This window comes from Balaenoptera ricei, chromosome 5 (genome assembly GCF_028023285.1).
Source record: "Balaenoptera ricei isolate mBalRic1 chromosome 5, mBalRic1.hap2, whole genome shotgun sequence".
Taxonomy (NCBI): domain Eukaryota; kingdom Metazoa; phylum Chordata; class Mammalia; order Artiodactyla; family Balaenopteridae; genus Balaenoptera; species Balaenoptera ricei.
The window spans coordinates 131,321,254-131,341,489 of record NC_082643.1 but is presented as its reverse complement, the minus strand read 5'-3'; positions in this window follow the sequence as shown (position 1 = coordinate 131,341,489).

The window sequence follows — 20,236 nt, the reverse complement described above, 5'->3', positions numbered from 1 at the left end:
CCAGTTAGGTTCCATTCCACACCATACATATTTTCTCGCTGCATTGCTCTCCATTCCAACCCTTTATTGCAATATGTGTACTTACATGAGCATATTGTATTTATTTTTACCATATGCCCAATATTTGCCACAATTTTTCATGCTATTAAACACCATTAAATCGATGTAAAATGTGGCAGTGTTGGTTAAATTTTTTAAGCTTTTGGGAAATTTCCCCTTTCTCCATAGTGGCAAGCTCATCAAACGCTATTTTTATATCTAAATATGTCATCACAGTTTTTAAAAATAAGCAAAATAATACCTTATACCTTATTTAATAAATGTAATTCTTTCATTATTATAAAATCTTAAAACATTATTAAAAATTTTATATACTTGTTACATGTCAGACATGTAGGGATAAAATATTCTAAAGAAATGGATCTTAGTTTACCCTTCAAGAAGAATATCATACTGTGTAAAGAATCTGCTCATTTAAAATGTAAAATATTTTTAAATGTCATATCATGTTCAAATTTCAGCTCAAATCTTTCCATTACACTCAGAAAATTTAAGGCCTTTAGCATGTCCTCTGAGATCTTAATCTGGCCATCTGCTAGTTTTTGACTTTATTTCTTCTTCGATACTGTGCTCTGGACACATAAGCATCCTTGCTCATACTGGTCCATGAGAAGCATGCTTCTATCTCAGGTTCTTTGCTCTTATTTTTCTTCTACAGAAAATTCAATTCCCTTAGACATCCACGTGTCTTATTCTCTCACATCCTTCGGGTCTCTACCCCAGTGATCCCCTGAAAACCCTATGTGGAATACCAATCCCGATGCACCCCACTCCAGCCTCTGTTCCCTGTACCCTGTCTCACTTTTCTTTATAGCACATATTGCCATCTGGCATCATATATTTGTGTTTATGTGTTTACTTGTCAGTCTCCTAGTTCTATTCTGCCAGGATAGCAGGGATGTTGTTTTGTTTGCTGTTGTGCCTCAGTGCCTAGAATGTGGCAGTCATTAATTATTTTTGAATGAATGAATCCATTTGCTATAAATAAGATAATTATAGATTTACAAAGGTTCTCCTCTGGTATCCTATCTGTGTAGGCTGCTATTCCTAGAATAACTTAGATTTATGGCTTATACTGGGCTCAAGAAACAATAGTGAGACTCCAAGGAACACTAGGTTTGCAAACCAGTCTTTCTAGAACATTCTTATACAACGTTAAAGCCATTAACTTATTCTATTACTTACTGATATATAATTAACAAGCTAGCCGAGTCTATCTATCAATCAAGGATTACCTTGATTGATCTCCAGCACCTGTTCAGTTGATTTCCCTCCCAAACATAATCAATATTTGCCTCTCCCACCTTAAATTGAAATTGGTTTATACAAACCAAATTTACAAACTCTGTCTCTCATATCTTCCTGAATTATCACCTTCCCAGGCTTTCATTTAGATAGAGTCTGTCGATTTATGCTCATGAAAGATCCTAATGAAGTAATAAAAATCCTGAGAGCTTCGCCTTCATCATCTCCTTGAGACCCACTGATCTGCAGATTGTTCTTTAATCAAAATTTTGGACATTTAGACACCCTATTCCTCTTGTGTTTATGAGCTAAATATTTTTTCTTTAAAAGTACTCTCTGACATTTTATATACTAAGCTCACTAAAATCATCCATTATTTAAATATACCAATTTTACACTCCATCCTGCCCCATGCTTTATGTCCCTGTTTTCTACAGCCATCCAGATAAACTAAAGAAAGGCTTACTTATCATGGGCCTGCTTGGGCAACCTCTAATTTGTGTCACTTACTTTAGAATCCTAACCAGGGAGATTTTTTTTGGAATGCCCTTCACAATGTATTTCATACTGGATTCCTTTCCTATGATGTTGGGTCCTGATGAACAGAACCAAACAATGCCAAGTTATGGAAAATACAACAGTCTCTTTCCATACCCATCCCAAACCCTTCTAGCATATCTGCTTGTACTGTAAATGCTGGAAAGCTACAAACTAAATTTTCCAAATTTACTTGGAGCTAGCATGCATATATGTTACCTAGTTTCAACAAAGCACAGCAATATGAAGAGGCATCTGCTCCCAGAGAGAACACATCTTGTGAGAGGTTTTTCATTCTTCTGGGGCATCTGTGGCAGAGTCTTGGTGACTGGTCTCTGGCGTGTGGCCTCTTTAGCAATGGTTTCTGTGTGCAGTTTAGCATTTCTCCTGGTTCCATTAGTTCCTGACTGTATGACATAGAAAGTTGATCCCTAGCTTCCTAGAAATCTTTTAAGATAACTACCATCCCGTAAAATTCAGATGTCCTTAAACCAGCTAAAGGGGATTCTGTTATCTGCAACTAAGAACCTTGAAAGAAACAGAAGTACTCTTAACTACCTTTCCTGATCATCCCCTCTTAAATCTGTCTTCATCTTAGTTATATATGCAGAGAAGTTAAAAAATAGTAAGCTTTGATACTGACTTCCTACATGCAGTTTTATGAGGGTAATTCTCAATACTTTCCTAGATTTGGTCTAACACTGCACAGTTATATAATTTGGCTGACTGTGTTGGAATTATAGGGATACAAATTATTAACTTTAAATTATTAATGAAAGTTGTCACTCTTTGTTAGCATCCATTCAGATCTGAGGATTTATGGGGGGGTTCTCTTTTGATAGTGAGATCTTTAACATTTCAAATAATTAGAGTTTAACTTCTTAATTTCCAGTCTTCTTCCATTCTTGAACTGATTGTCTTTATTAACCTTAAAGCCTTTTCCTAAACCTTAGATATCTGTGGACATAAATTATCTGGCAACTTCTTTGCTTGGTGCCCAAGTTCTTTGTTCTCTTTCTGGCCACCCTAATTTCCAAGGCAGTCATGGTACAAATTTTCTTTGCTCTGACCTTTGTAGTTCTTATAATTTCATTTATTCTTTCCACAAACATAAATACACTTCTTAAATCACTGTTTACATGGTACTGGGCATACTACTTAAAATAGCAATTCACATTTGATTCCATCTAGAGCGTCTTTCCTTCACCAATTTGCAGAACATTTTAGGATGACTTTTAATTCTACTCTAAGACTCCACCACAACAAATTTAGCTTATGAGAGTAAACTAAATCCTGTATCTGACGCAAATTGTCTTCACCACTGTACTCTCAATGTGAAGAATATAGTAAGAACTCAATAAACGTTTATTAACTAATAAGCTGAATTGTTTTTTCTCTCAACTAGATGGCTATTTCATTTTAAAAAGAATGAATTCATCTACTTTCTCTTCTATATATGGCCACCCCATCAGTGGGCTCTTTTTCAGATTAGTCTTACAATATAATCACATGAAATTGCATTGAGTGATAGTTCTTGATTTTTAACTCATATCTGTGAATGAAAAAAAACTGGGTAACAACATCTATAGTTGGGCTTAGCCTTTTCTAAGAGCTATGGAGGCAGAACATAAGAGAAGACTATCAGGGCATAACATTTTCATGGGACACCACCTACATTAGCAAACCTCACCCATATGCACTATATAATTATATAATTTTTAAAAAGGTGATTTGGATTTGTAATGTTAACAGACATAAAATGGTGATACTAGAATTCATTTCTTTAAGCAAAAATAATATTAAATAACTATCCACTCTATACAGGTATAACTATGGGCACCCAGTTTATGTTTAACAACAACAGCAACACAAAGACAGGACTCTATAGTCATAGAACTCAGTATAATTGGGGACAGACTTTATCAAACATCAGAGAGATAAGTGCTGCAAAAACATGATGCCATGAGAACATATAATAGAGAAATACAAACTAGTCTGAAAGTTCAGGGAAGGCTTTTTCTGAGAAAATAAAAGGTGAGAATAGGTTACCAAACTTGAGGAGGGAGAGTGAAATGTTTCAGGAAATTGCACAGTCCTAGTGGAGGCTGAGACGTTTGGTACTGGAGGAAGTGAAATGGCAGAGCAGTAGTTTAGAACAAGGGAAAGCAGTGAGAGATGAACCTAGACAGGTTAGCAGAATTCAGGTCATGCAAGACCCTGTCGGCTATCGAAAGGATTTTAGTTGTCATCTTAAGAATAACAGAAAGTTGTTGAAGAATTTTAAGCATGGATATGACACAGTTGGAAATGTTTGAAAAGGGCACTTCGGTGTGTACTTCTGGAAAGCAGAGTAAAGGGTTAAGAGTTAATGTTTGAAAAACAGGGAGTGTTTGCAGTAGTATAAAATATAACAGTTTCTGACATATATTTATGAAATCCTAATTCCCAATCAATGCTCCTGCCTCTAAACTAGGAAACATTTTGGTTGAATTATAGTTTATGTATGAAATACTCATTACTTTCATTTGTTTTATTGTAACTATATACCTCAAGTAAAAATCTCTGATTTAAGAAATAATTCTCATATTCCTTTCAATTAATTAATGAAGGATTTATATTGACTTGACATTTTGGATGCTTACTTTATTATTCATATATCCCTGTGTTAATATGTCATTTTAACATCTGAAATAAATTTTGAAACTTAAGTCAAATTATAGTTTATGCACTTAAAAGTATAGATTTTATAGTAAAATCATATAGATGTGTTCTCAATATGGTGAGTACAAATGCCTCAAATGAATAAAATTGTAGGCGCAGAATTTTAAAAATATTTTTATTTTATATTTCATTTAGTAGTTTTCTGAGTAAGTCACAACTTGAAATATATTGTAGCACATGAATTTCATAGCTACTAGTTTGCTTAGACACAGAAAGTCACCTTCGATTTCCTTCAATTCTGCCAAGTGGGTCCACTGGAATTTTGGAATCCCACTCTATAACAAACAATGTCTATTTTTTTTTTTAAACAATGTCAATTTTTATATAGGAAAACTGATGAGGCTTTGAATTCAACATATGCTGTATTTCAGGAAGATGCATGGTAAAACTATGAATCAGATTTTCAAGGACTTAAGTCCTGTGGCTAAAGGAAGTAAAAAAGTCTCCCTAGTTTCCTGACACTGAGTTTACTTGCGTTTAACACCTTGGAGCTGTCCTTTTCTTTCTTTGAGCTGCCCCAGTATTGTTAGAATCAGCCAGGCCATGGGTCTTGTGTTCCTCACATCCTTAACGGACCTAAGCCTTGCTTTCAACACCGGTATCAATAATCATATCGGTCACTGTTTTCAGTTTCAGAGACTACTCTTCATTTATAAAATAATTTTATATGGGAATATTATATAAATTACAGTCTCCCAGATGGCCATAAAACCTGGCTAAAAGAGCTGGGGAAAATTCCCAACACACCCTTGGACTACTCCAGTAAAAATACCACTGGCACTGCACTCAGCAATTACTACCCAACACCACCTCCCCATATAGATGGCGAAGTGAATTATTTATCTTCAAGTTAATTATTTTCTATTATTGCGCTATATAAAATAATTTCTATTCAGAAATGGCTTGCTTCATCATGCTCCCTTAGCCGATCATAATTCCAGACCTCAGACTTCTGTATAAATAAACTACTACTCAACTGTCTTAGTTCCAGTGGCTTTGATGCCATCAGTTTTTTCTATGTAGATGATTATATCATTTGCAAATAATGACATTTTAATCTAACCCCTTTCAATCACTCTAATTTTACACTCTTCTTTACACTCTAATTTTTCTCTCTTCTTCCTTTACTGTCTCTTCATATTTCTGTCTTCTCTTTCTCCCTTCCTCCCTTCCACATTCTTATACCATAAGACATTCAGTACTAAGTTAAAGGGTGGCTATGTTAATGAGGATCTCTGCCTTCCTCTTGTTCTTAAGTGGAATGTGTCTATATAGGCATTGGTACATAACTTTTGCCATATTAGGAAAGTTTCCTTCTTTATATATTTTTTTTAAGTTTTGATCTTGATCAAATGCTTTATTTACAACTGCAATATATACACTTTCTTCTTTATTCATTAATGTGGTAAATTATAATGCCAACATTTCTATGTTGAATCAGCAAAGATTTTTAGGGATAACTCATATGATTATGATGCATTAATTTTAGTACACTGTTGGATTCACTTAAATATTGTTTAATCTAGGGGTTTTTCATTTGTATTCATAAGAGAAACAGATCTATAATTTTCTTTTTTGCATTGTCTTTATCTAGTCTGAGATTGTACTTAACTTCATAGAGTGAATAGTTACCTTTAGCTATTTCTCTCTTCTTCTGGAAGAATGTGCAAACATCCTCTTACTTTGGAAGTTTCTAGAATTTGCTCTGTCTTTGACAAACTTCGATTTTAATATAACATGCTGATTCTATACAGATTTCCTTTAACTAGGGAGTTTGGCATTCTGTAAGCTGTTTCGCTATGGGGATGTTAAACTATTAATTTTATAAGTTTATTATCATTATTTCTTCAAACATTGGCTCACATTTTGGTATTCTATGTCTAAATGCTGGCAATTCTATTTCTAGCCCCCAATTTCTTAATATTTATCTCATTGTCTTTTCTTGTTGCCTTTCCATTTTTCTCAATATGATTTTTCAGCTCATTTACTGATTCCTTAACTGTTTCTACCAGCATTTCATCTCATCTAACATAAGTAAAATTTCCACTTTACCTTTTCTGTTTCTTTAATTATGAATATTCTTCATTAACAAACTTTCATAAAATTTATTACAATTAATTTAAATTCTAATTCTGCCTGTTCCAAAAATTCAGCATCATGTGTTACATTTGTTATTCTTCTTTATAGTGGGTTTACTTCTCAGATATTATTTTGTCTTGTGAGTTCATGTTCCCCTGGTGGTATCACCTAACCTTTTTGGTAAATGTATTGCAGGAGGTAGGTCCTAGCTGTGTCCTTCCTGGTGAACTTAGAAACATAGAGGGATAAGCTCCAGGTTCAAGAATCTCAGGAACCTTCAAAACATTTTGATCAATGCCATGTCTTACCATTCTGCCTAACCTCTCTTTCTGTCCTCAATTCCTCCTTATATCCTGAATTACAGGGTCTAGGTTAAGTTTCTGTATCAAGTAGACCCAAAGTTACAATAACTTCTACATAAGAGAATTCTGTTCCTTTTTCAGTTAATAGTCAAATGGGAGTTGTCTAGAGCTAGTGAAGATATTTCTTCACCACAAAGTCATTGAAAGACTAAGGATAAAAGGGGCCCTAGGTCCAAGTTAGCTGCTACATGTGTTGTCATGTTTACGCCAGCAAGAAATGGGAGCATGGGAAGGACAAGAAATTTTTCTTTACAAAAATAGAAACTAGATGCTGTAAACATTATTTCCTCATATATTCCACTGACTGACCAGAATTGCATCATATGGCCATATCTCGTTGCAAGGGAGCTAGGAAACACAATATCTGTTTGGGCAGTCTTGTGCCCTGCTACAACTCAGGTGGCTCTATCATTACAGGGAAGAAAGTCTGATAGATTCTAGGGGCTAATTAATATTTTCATATTTAAGAAAAATTACTCCTAGAAAAAGAAAAACCTTTGTATCTAAGTGGAATATCACCAATCCTTGGGTTTGGAGGAGGTGGACATGGAGCCAGGAACCTCCCATCTTTTCCTATACTTGTTCCACTAGCAACTCAGGCCATGAGGGCCTATTCTTAGGACACTTCTGGAGAGTTCTGTGGTGATGGCAATCACCAGCATTCCCAAGATAATGTGGTTCCGAGACCAGAATTTTAAAAAAACTCTCTCCCACTCTCGTCTCCTGCTGCAATTCGCCTTTCTCCCAGGATGCTGTTAACCCACATGCTATTAAGCCCTCTGCCTGCTCTGACCCCTCTTCTCTTCTCTCTCTCCCCATCTCTCCATCTCTCTCTCTCATACACACACACACACACACACACACACACACACACACACTTATACACATCCCACTTCACAGTAGCCTTTGATCTCCCAGGTGTCTCACTCTTTAGTATTAATCCTTCAAATCTATGCTTCTCTATTGCTTTGTACTTTTTCTAGAGTGGATTATATGGGAGAAACCCAAAAGAATGTCACAGTTACCGATTTATCAGATATCAGAAGCCCACTGATTCATTTGCCTAATATTTCAAGTTTTGAAAAATTAAGAATATCTATATACATGCTGCAGAGAACTTCAAAATAATTTGTAGAAAGTTAAACATTTTGTTCATAAACTTTCAATAACTTCTGAAAGCTTATTTTATCTCCAACCAAATGGGTTGACACTTTATTGACGTAATCATAAATAGAAATATTCTATTAGATGAGTGGTGAGTCATGATCATTACTAAAATAGGTAAAATTAAAAGAATAATTGATTATAATTTTAGTTTTAATTAAATGAATAAAACTTGGGTTTAGTCATATTTTGAAAAAAAAATTCTAGCATTTTATATTGAAATTCAAGGTCTAAAGATATGATTAAGTTCAGCATTTTATAATAGAATGACAGTAAGGCCAAAAGAAAGATTATTCCTCAAAGGATAACATAGTCACAACGTTAATTAATAGAATAGTTCTTAGACTTCAAAAATTATGCTCATTTTAAGCAAAAATTAGAAGATTACTTTCTTCCTTATCGTCCTACAATTTTTTATCTCCATCTTTCTGATGGCGTTTTTGCAAACTTAAAAGAACTATCTTTCCTCAAGCTTTTCATAGTTTTGTTTTTTAATATATTAAGTAATTCCCAAATAATCCAGTCTTAATTTAAAATGTTAAATCCCTAGTGGTTGATGGAAGCCTGTAGCTCTAGTCAGAAATGGAACTTTGAAACTAGAAATCTAATGAGCTTGTTCTGTTGTGTGTTTGTGTGTGTATTTAACTTATCCACTTCCAAGTTAAATAATTTAGGCTACCCCAAATATTTCCCCAGGCCCCCCTGAATAGTCAAATAATCAGATCAAGGCAGATCAAGGTGTTCTTATTCTATTGTACATTTTACCTTTCTTTTTCCATATCCTTTTCCTGTGGATCCTAGGCTGAATTAGTGCTGAAAATACATAGATTATTTGTAGGCATGCCTGCTCCATACTGATTTAAGTCACTACAAGTTTATTGTCTGATTGTTTTGGCTTTAGGTACAGACACACATAATTGCCTACAAAAATGTGTTCCTCCCTTATTTAGCAACAGAGCTGGACATAGCCTCTTTTGTAGCTTATTGTGAATATATGTATTTATTTTCTTGCCAATGGGATATGAGAAATGATGTCCACTTCTAGGTCATGGCTTCAGAGGAATGTACATGTCCTTTCCCCCTCTTCTTCTATACCCAGTGGCCTGGAGATGGTACAAAATAGTTGCCTATGAAATAGTCACCTGGAACACAGAGATGTGAGCCTCCCTACCAACTCTAGACCTACTACTTCTGTTTTTTCATGTGAAAGATGAATAAATTTCTATATTGTGTTTGCTACTATGTTTTGGGGTCTTCTTTGTTATAGCTACTTGTCTGAACACTAGCTAATATATTGTGAAAGCTAAGTCAGATGTCCTTAGTGTTGGGACTATGCCTAAACATGGTATCACCAATGACTGCTTTGATTGTTTTGCAATTGCTCCCTTTAATCCCATTTCTGCCTACTACTTTATTCCTTCAAAAAATAGACACCCAAGCATATAGAAACAAGGCAGGAATTTTGTTGCTTAGTAACTGAGATATCAAGGATAGTTTTAACAGCAAAACCAACTAAAGTCTGAAACAATTCTCCTACTTTGGCATGGTGCTGAAGTCACAAATAGAAGAAAAACTGATCAGCAAGTGTAAGAAACACAAGGGGAGGGAATAAGCAGTTTTTCCACAGCAGATTTTAGGAAATGATATGATCATTACAGACAAGAACTCATTCTAGGCTAGTTGTTTATTTCCTTACTCCTATTTCATGGCACAAAATATAAATGAGCATGGAGAGACCAAGAAACATTTACAAACACAAACTGTGTTAAAGTTAAAAATCACCTATTCTGTATTGATATATTAACTAGACTATGTCAAAAAATTTTTGACAGGAATCAAATAATTACAATCTTGTATTCACAGTTTAAAACTCTAATGATGTTTACACGTTCAAAGGCAAAAAATAACTTGAACACACTTAGGTAAAGAGAAAGGGCACCTCTATGAGGGATTATAAAATCACTATATGATCTCTAAAGTCCTCTGGGGTAGAGAAATTGTTATTCAAATATGATGTCATAAATTAGTATATTGTGGCTCAAAACATGTCAAAACCACCACACTACCTGTGGGGTAATAGGAGAAGGTTATAACCCTGAATTATATCAATACATGGAAAAAACTCATTTACTGAGCATATTCTTTTCGAGGGACTATAAAAAATAAAGTGACTAATATAGTTTCCCTGGTTTTTAAGAATTAAGAATTTAATCTGGCACAAAATCTGGTAAATAATTCTTATACAGAGAGAACGGTCAAGTGATAAACACAAGTTGCAATATAATAACTTGCAATTAATTCTTACTGGGAGATCAGAGAAAGCTTCATAGATGATGTGTCTTTTGATTTCAGTTTTAAATATGAGGAGGATTTCAACTGTGGGAGACTGGAAGAAAAGATGATTCCAGGTAAAAGGAAATATAATGGAAGAGTGTCAAATAAAAAATAAATTCAGACTTATGTAAGACGAGACTTAATTCAAAATGACTACTCTAACAGGGAGAATGGTCTAACCATAAGATGTGCAAAAGCCTGTTAAATCAGAAAGGGTTCCTTAATAAGGAGCAAACGAGACAAAAAAGAAATGGGTGTGGGGAGTTAGATGAGCAGGTATCAAGACTGAACAGTTGACGAGAATGTTTCTCGTTGCTGTCAGGTGAGGCTCTGGAGGGACCATTAAGGATACGGGCAGTCAGATTTTAGTTGCCTGTGATGAAAAATCCAGGAAGGAGGAAGAAATACTGGAAAGATTAGCTTGGAGAATAGTAGACAGATATTGAAGGGAACTGGAAGAAGTAGAATTTGATAAGTGTTATCAATGGTGCAAGGTGACAGGATCCACTCCAATTTACAGGTAGGTGACAAAATGGGTTTTAAGTGAAAGAAACAGTCATTTGAATTTCTACAAGAAAAGACAGTTTGTATATCTATCAGTTACCTGTAATTTACGAGAAGTAGCAAAAGTAGCCCAAGACAATGAACAGGACCAGAATATGATAACCCAGGAAGACATGCTATACTGTAGTTTTCTACTGAAATTTCTCTCTATAGACACCCTTTCTTTTTTTGGATCAAAGATAATCTCAAGGAAAGATTACTCTTGATCACAAAATAAGGCCAGTCTCATTAAATTTGGCCTATTTACATAGGTCCAGGAAGAATGGTAATTTCCTATATATGCATACCTCAGAGATATTGATGGTTCTGTTCCAGATCACCACAATAAAGTGAATATTCCAAAAGTCAACTCTCATGAGTGTTTTCATTTCCCAATACATGTAAAAGTTATGGTTACACTATACTATAGTCTATTAAGTGTGCAATAGACTTCTGTCTAAAAAACAATGTACATACCTTAATTAAAACTACTTTATTTGTAAAAAATTGCTAACCATTATAAAAGCCTTTGGTGAGTCAGAATATTTTTGCAATATTAACATCTAAGATCACTGATCACAGATGACCATAACAATTATAATAATAATGAAAAATGTTTGAAATATCACAAGAATTACCAAAATGTGACAGAGAGACACAAAGAGAGCAAACGCTGTTGGGAAAATGGCACTGATAGGCTTGCTCAATGCAGGGTTGCCACAAACCTTCAATTTGTAAAAGACAGTGCAACATCAGTGAAGCACAATAAAGTGAGATATACCTGTATAAATCTTTTAAAGTTTGCTTTGCTATAAGTTTTCATAAGAAATATCAAATTGAACTTTTAAAAGTCTCAAGGTTAGGAAGCTAAGCTGAGAATTTGCCATCAGTTTTCACCTGCAATACTCGTAAATTTGGGTGAATTCCTCCTTTCCCTAGGTCACCAAAATATCCTAAGATTCCTAGGTTTTCCAGGAAGTGATCTTCCTTATTTTACCTATAAGACTGGGAACCCTGTAAGCCAGATACCTGGCCAGTTTTCCCAAAAGGGCTTTGTAAGCATTGGCTCCATTAAAAAAAAGAAAAATCAACATAATTTCCCTAAAACTATCTGGTCACATCTGATTAAACGCGCAATATTCTCAAATGACATTTCAGTAAAAGCCTGGGCTGTATAACCTATGTTTCTACTAATCTCCAGTTATCAAGAAGGATAAATTCTCATTTAACCCATGAATATCTACTGGCATAAAAATAAGAATATTCAATAAGAGTTTCTGAATTCTGCACAGTTGAAAGGGATAACCTTCTATTTACAAAAGCATTGTCTAAAAGTTGTCATGAGTATACATGACTAAGGAGAAAAGAGAAAGGGGTTTCTTGTATTCAGAAAATAGAACATTAAAGCATCAGCAATACTAAAAAAAAATAACTTATCATTGTTGATCAGTTAATTCTGTCCCATGTAATCACTTCTTATTCCATTCAACAGTAAGTTAGCAATCTCCTGAATCTATCTGCTCTCCACTAGAGTTCTGGAAATCCTGACTCAGTCCAATGGTATAATCTTGAAGTTATTTAAGCAGTGCCATCAGAACCGTATGCACAAGAGTCCCTGGTATAGTCCGTTTCCATAGGACTCTGAGACAGTCAGCCTTTATTAAAGATGAAACATTCTGGCCTGTATCTGATTTGCAAGCACTTTCAGGTAACCATCAGAGTAAAATAAAAAATCCTTCTGTAAATGACAAAAAGCTAAAAATTTCTGTGGTTTACTTATTATTGATAATTTTCAGAAGTAGAATATCTGCTGAGGGTTCATTACAAAAATAATATAACTGACAAGGACATTTTTGAGGCATTCAAAACAAAATAAAGGTAATCCAAAAAGGGTTTAGACAAAATATCTATAAACATAATGAACCCTATTTTCAAAGAAGAGTGGATATTATATCTAATTTATGAATATGGAGGAATATAATCTTTACAGAGAAAAAAACTTCAGATATAATGTATATTAACTCTGAGATTTAACATACCATGAACATATCATATGGCTAGACTGTATAAAAAAATATGTCAGTATTATCAGGAATAGAGATTAAGTCAGGAATAGATCCTAAACATCTGTATATTAACAAAATGCCATAGATAAGTGATGAGAATCCCCAGTTGCAAACCACTGATCTAAAACATACTGGATTCAAATAAAAGGGGTAAAATTGAGTTATTAAAAAAACTGAAAAAATGAATTTTATTGTCTAATATTAGGCAAAGCAGCACTAAGACTCTGATAAATAGAAACATAGGCAGGAATGCATTGATAATCACTATATAGAGATCACATACTTTCTGAAATATTAATGACTTTTTATGCAAACAACAATTTAACATAGGGAAGGCTAAGCAACTCTTCTGATTTGAGAACACTTCCCATTCAACTCGCATCATATCACATACCTTAATTGTTTGTAGTACCTTTTCTACAGGATGAAAAAACAATTCTTTTGTGATTCTCCAGGGACCTCTGGAGAAATCCTCTGGGAAATCTCAAATGCAGTTTTAGGTGCAAAATATATCATTTAGGATTTGTTTGGGGAAGGCAAAGATATCAAAAGTTGTAAGGAGATCTGAACACTTGATTAAAGACGAACATAAATTAGTGAGAAAATACATGGCTATCTATTAATCAAAGGGTCCATAAAGATTTTAAAAGTAAACACAAGAGGTATATGATATAAAGAAACTTCGTTCTTCTTAAGGTAAAACGACTTGGCTCTCTTTAGTAATCAAGGTCATGATAAAGTCAACATAAAGCACAATAATTTTTTCTGATAAGACACAGAATTGTTGCCTTCTAGGCAGGTTACTCAGAATGTAAAGACAAAACTTTAAAAAATTCTTAATAAGAGTACACCAATAATCCAAGAAACTTTTATTTTAACAGAAAACCAAATTTCAGTTTTGAATCAGTATCATATTTGATACTAAAATTCTTTTATATAAATACACCAATAAAACTTTAGCCAGCTAAAATAAAATCCCCTTCCTGCAAACTTTCTACAACTTTCTATATATGCCTTGGAACAAGCAGTCATTTTACTTTAGGACAAAACTTTTTTTCCTTAACAAACACACATTCTCTATACCTTGCATGCTAAAGCTGTCCCTTTCTGCCATTATTTCTCCCTGTAGATTCTTATTTACATATATTGATTACAACTTATGACTGCAGTAACTTCTATTTCACAGAGAAAACTATCAAGTGGATAATTATGAACCGTCACACACAATATTTTGTAGCACACAAGCAGAGTTTACAAATATACATCAAGTTTTTATAGCCATTATTTACATATAGTACAACCTCTTAATTTGGCCAAAATTAGCATGTTCATTAACAGACTCAGAATATATATCTGGTATATGTACTATAAAAATAAGAGGCAAAAAATATATACCTGTTACATTTGGGTTAGTTTCTATAAAAATACTTTGGAAAGTATTAGAAGTTGAATTTTCTTACTATCTGGGAATCACAGGAAGATCTTATTTTTGTGTTTATCACTAAACCACTAAGAATAGCCTTCCTTGAAGAAAAATTTTACATACAATAGTTTGATAATACCATTTGAGGGTTAAGAAAATGTTCAGATATAACATACATTTGTGCATAAATATACACATGCACATTTATAAACATTCAGATATAAACAAATAGAAAGCATTTCAGTTTTTGACCATAATTTCCAGTTTTTAATTTTAGTCATGAGTCGGTCATAAACACAGAAATACTAATCTCACTGTCTTATATAAAGGCTCTGGTTCCACTCTTTGCTCCACCTGTACATTTTCACCAAGATCATGTTTTTAAGCAGACGGGATAAGTTAAGGTGACCTAGCCAATACGAGAGCTAAAGTGTCCACACCAATACTGAAGAATATCTTTAAGATTTCTTTTGCCTTGATGTGTAATCTCATGAAGGCTGTGGACTCAATTTTGGGTGATGGACTGAAGAGAAAGCAAACAGCAGTTTGGGCATCTCCAAAGCCCATCTAAGTGGATAAAAAATTCAGCATGTTTCTACTTAGCTTTTTATGCCTCAGGTGAATGCGTTTAGGGTCCCTGGGTATCTCAAAAGCTCCTGGCATGGGGAGACGGCATGATGCTTGAGTACCTATAGGAGTCTATGAGCCCAGAGAAAAGGAAAAGTCTGGCAGAGTGGATAGATGGGTGCAGAAAGAGGTAGGGATGTTGAAGGAAATGAATTAAGGATTCAAGGGAAGGTCAAAGGTTGTGAAAAGGAGGAAGGGGGAGCAGAGATGATGGGAAGAGAGAGGTCTTAGAGGAGCCAGTTTGAGGACATGCCAAGTTCCCAAGAGGTCGCTGAAGTTCTGAATGACCTTTAATAAAATGTTGCCGTCTTTGAATATATTAAATTGAATTAGTGCCATAATAGCGATGCATGCAGTGAGAAATGAAGGGTGCCAACAGACTGGAAGTTACCCATGGGATTAGATCATTAAGTCTGAGATACTGTCTTAAAGGAGCTAGAGAAAAGCTCCATTCAAATACTCCCTTGTAGGATCCCCATCCCAGGAGCCAAAGCAGCTTACCCTTCATCCCCGAGTGCAATCCTTAATCCAGGAGCTGAGGGAACACTCTTGCTCAATTCTCATAAAAGGAACAAAGGAAAACCAGAAAAGTCCTCACAAGCCAAAAAAAAAAAAAAAAAAGCCTCTTTGCCCCAAAGAATCAAAGCACATAATTCCTTATGCTTTTCTACAGATAAGACATCTAGAGTACCAGATTAGGAGTGTAACTCACCACCACGGATCCTGATTTTCCTAAGCAGGAAAGGGCACAAAGTGTCCACGAAGCTGGCGTAAAGACCTGTGAGAAGCCAGTGGGGGGCACAGGGGCAGTCAGTACTCCACCCAAGTCTCAACAACAGAAAACTATCAAACAAAATAAAGAAAATCTGGAGGAAAGACTTTTTTTCAAAGTCTACTGTAAAAGGATGGCCGTCAGACCTGCAGAAGTCTCCACAGTCAGAAAGAACCAGCTTTTCTTTTACAGGGAGGGGTACACAAGGCTAGAAAAACCAGGTGTGGGGAGTGGGATGAGAAGGGGGCATGACTTTTGATTAGGGACGTTTTTCTCTGCAGTCAGACGATTCTCAAGTGCCGCCACTAAAGGAGTTTCTCTGTTTCAATGTTTGTTTAATCTCAGGGGCAAGGGCAGATTCAGGGGTCTCTGGGGAGGAGAGAAACCTAACTAAATTTTGGGCATTTTGTCCAGATTGGTCAGGGGACACACAGTTCAGCTAAACACTTATGAAACAAAGAATGGGAATTTGGAGGGTCTGTGCCTGGCCTCATCCGAGGTAAACAAGGACATTATCCTCAAGACTTATCTAATTCACCTGGGAAAGGATGTTTCTTTGCAGTAAACCATTTCCTTGAATTCAGAGTGGTAGAAGTTTCTAAATCATCATAGTTTTCAAGGAGCACAGGGCTTGGTAAATTTCAACATTGCCAAAAGTATGAGGAATTAGGAAAATGTGTTTTATATTCTATTACTATTTTAAACATCCAAATGGTGTCTATCTTCTTAATATGCCATTGACTATTTTAAAATCAATAAATTCTTATAAAATTAAAATATTTCTGTCTATAACACTCAGGTTTAGAAAAATAACAAGGGAACTTTAATGAATAACAATAATTGTGACTCTCATAAATATTCAAAAATTTAAAAAATCACAATTAAATACAACCAAATGAAGAAGTTAACATAAAATTTTAAATGGTGAAAAAAAAGGTTGAAATCACTGTTTCTATGGCTATATGCATACTCACTAGAGAACTGCCTCAACTTTTTCTTAAAATTCTCATGAACTTACAGAGATAATAAAACAGTCATGGCTTTCAACCTTAGGATTAGTTTCACTTCCAATCTTGCCATTCCAGTGGCTTTAAGCATAATGAAAAATTTAACAATAATTAATGGATCTTTAAAATTTTTCTTCAATTGAAGGCATATGCTAATTACATCTCTGCTGGGGTAGAAGGAGGGGAAGTGTGCAGAGAAGAGATGTACATGAACTCACCCATGGTGTGAGCATCTGTGAATAGCTCTTTCCAGGCAGAGCACATAGTTTGCAAAGGCTTGATATTAATAGTGATTTGCTCATAACAATGTTTACTTCAATTCTTGGCCTATGACTAGATTTTAAAGCATGTTCTTCATGACTAAGAAGACAATTATTCTGTCAGGCTCACTAACTATCATGAGATATTTGATTAGCAGGTTGAAGCTTTTTTAACTATCTGAAACTGTTATTTCAATTACACTTTAACTTTTCATTATCTTGACTCCTAACAATGCCAAATACATCTCCCATTTCAATTCTTTTCCCTTAAGTCGTATCTGTCCTTTTGTTTTATTTCAAGCAGTAAGTCTATTAAATACTATGCAGAGTCCACAAATTGCTACTAGAAGTACCTATTGCCACTAAAACAATCAACATCAGATATTTAAATCTGAATATTTGGATACGGTATATACTGGCTCCAAAATGATACTTTCTATAACTCTTTTTACCAATTATAGAAATAAATAATTTAGAGAAAATGGTGATAATTGAACATTGGAATTAGCATCAGTAATCTCAAATAAAGCATAAACAATATTTCTTTCTCAATAATTTCTTAAAACCTTAATTGAGAAGGACATTTCAAATTTCACTCCAGCTGATAAAAAGCTTTATGGAAGAATGAATAAAACACTTCACTTCAAAATAAAAAGAATGCAGTATTTCTGGTTTTGTCATTTCCTGATAAGTAACCTTACTCAATCGTTTATTTTTTAACGTATGCCAAATGGGGTACAATATCTAGTTGATAACACTGTGAATACTAAATCGAACCATATCTGTCATACAGCCATTGAGATAATTTGTAATATTAATGACATTAGTTAAATATTATCTATCCCAAAAGTCCCATTTAATTTTTAATGCAAACAATGTAGTTAAATATTTGATTAAAATGGTTGTCTCATTAAATATAATATTTAAACTATAAACTGGTCATTCTTCATCAGAATTCCCAAGTGCTTTTGAGGCTGAGAAGGTCTGAGCAGATTTCCCCTAAAACTGCAGTTCGAGGTATGAAAACTGGCATACTCTTTAATATCCAAATCACTGTAAATGCTCCTCTGCTGTTATTATAAATATTACTAGTCAGAGTCCATTCATTCTTTCGTACAGTCACAACACAATATTCTGTCTTCCCATTGTACTCCTCCCAACCCTCAGAAACCCTGACATGGCCATCTGGCCAGACTTCCGCTAAAATGACAACTGGGGATATTGTAGTCCCTGAAAGGCACTTGAAATAGCAACCATGGCAACTAAACACCATGATCCAAAACTGGAGTCTTCATGGACACAATGAAGACAACTTCCGGGCAGTCCAAGCCTTCCATGAGCCCAATAATTAGCCCCAATACTGCCAGCCAATTAGTGGTATTGAGACTTTCCTTTCCTGATGCGGGACAGGAATTTTTTGAAGTTTTAAAACCTTTAAAGACTGTTTAAGAACCTACTTTATTTTCTCTAGCGCTTTATCATAGAGATTATGTTGGGTTAGGTTTTTCCTTCGAGACAATAAAATTTATACACAGTGCTCAATCTTTGATTCCAGAGGTTTTTATTTTCTTTTTAACACCCTACGAATTCTCACACGCGTCCCACCTGCTTAGACTGCCTTCTCCCAGTGCAAATCCATCTTGTGAACTCCTATTCAACCTTCACATTTTGGATCAAATATCTACTTATCTGGGAAGGTTTATATGAGATGTCTAGACAGTTTCTGTAGCATTTATCATTCCTTTATAACAGTTGTTATACTTCGCCCTGTACAATGGTGATGAGCATGTGTTCTTTGTATCACAGTTGAATCTTCATACCTACCACAGTGCCTGACACAGAAGATCTTAATCAATGTTGATTTAGGAAGTATTTATTTAGAATTTACTACGTGACGCATGCTATTTTAGATGCTTCAAATAGAGCATTTAAACAAATAGCAGTTTGTTTGTATGTGTGTTTGTTCATTTTAACCTCTGTGGAGGTCTTGGCTGGCCTACTCATCCCAGGGACCCTACCATTGCCCTTTTGTCAGGGTGAGATTCTAATGGTCCTTCTCTGTGTGAAGTTCTGATGAGTCCCTTGGGATGTATAACTTCACAAGTTGGAACATATGATAAACTCTGGTCCTGAGACTGTGCAGTTAAATAGGAAAATAGAACGTTTCTATTCTGAGGTGCTCAAAAAGAGCAAAGAAATGCTGTGGAAGAAAAGATAAAAGCAAACACAGTCACGGTCAGTCCAGAGACCCTGGCTGATTGGTGAGTACTGCCAGGCAAGAAGTTCTTCAGCACAGAGCAAATTTCTCCTAAAGCAAATGTTCTAAACTGAAAAATGATTCAAATAACGTACAGAGGAAGTAGAGGAAGAAAACATCTACATGGACCCTCCATACATAAAACAAGTCATAGAGGCGTCAGTCTGATGGAAGCGGACAGGAGAGAGAGCACAGCCCTACTGTCTCCCTACCGTCTCACATCCTGAAAGCCCACCATCCTTGGGGTGGACGATCAATATTGGAAAATCACGGTGTATGACTTGCATTTGTGTATGAACAGAAACAGGGTTGTTAAAGGGGTTTTGTTAAATGGTGAAAATGGGACCTTAGTTTTGAACATGTTAAACTGTCTTGTTGGTAGACTATCCTTGTATAAACCAGAGACTTTTAATCAATCTGATACTTCTGTAAAATCTCCACACCAGCTGTTCTTGACTAAGGTGTAATGATGCTCTTGAATCAGTGGAAGTTAAGGGGATAGAAGAGCTGTTACTACTCTATAGCAATTCAGAATGACTCAAAGATTATGCAGTGACTCATGCTATATTTCTCTTTAACGATCATTTAATATCCTCTAATTCGTTATATGATAAAATGCAAAAATCTTTTTATGGATCATTAGTCAAAATAGGCTAGGCTGTCTTGTATTAAAAATTAACCCCAAATCTCAGTGGATTCACCAAATAAACGTTCATTTTTCATTCACAAATCCAGCATGGGTCAGGTACACGCCTTCATCTGTAACTATACAATACGGA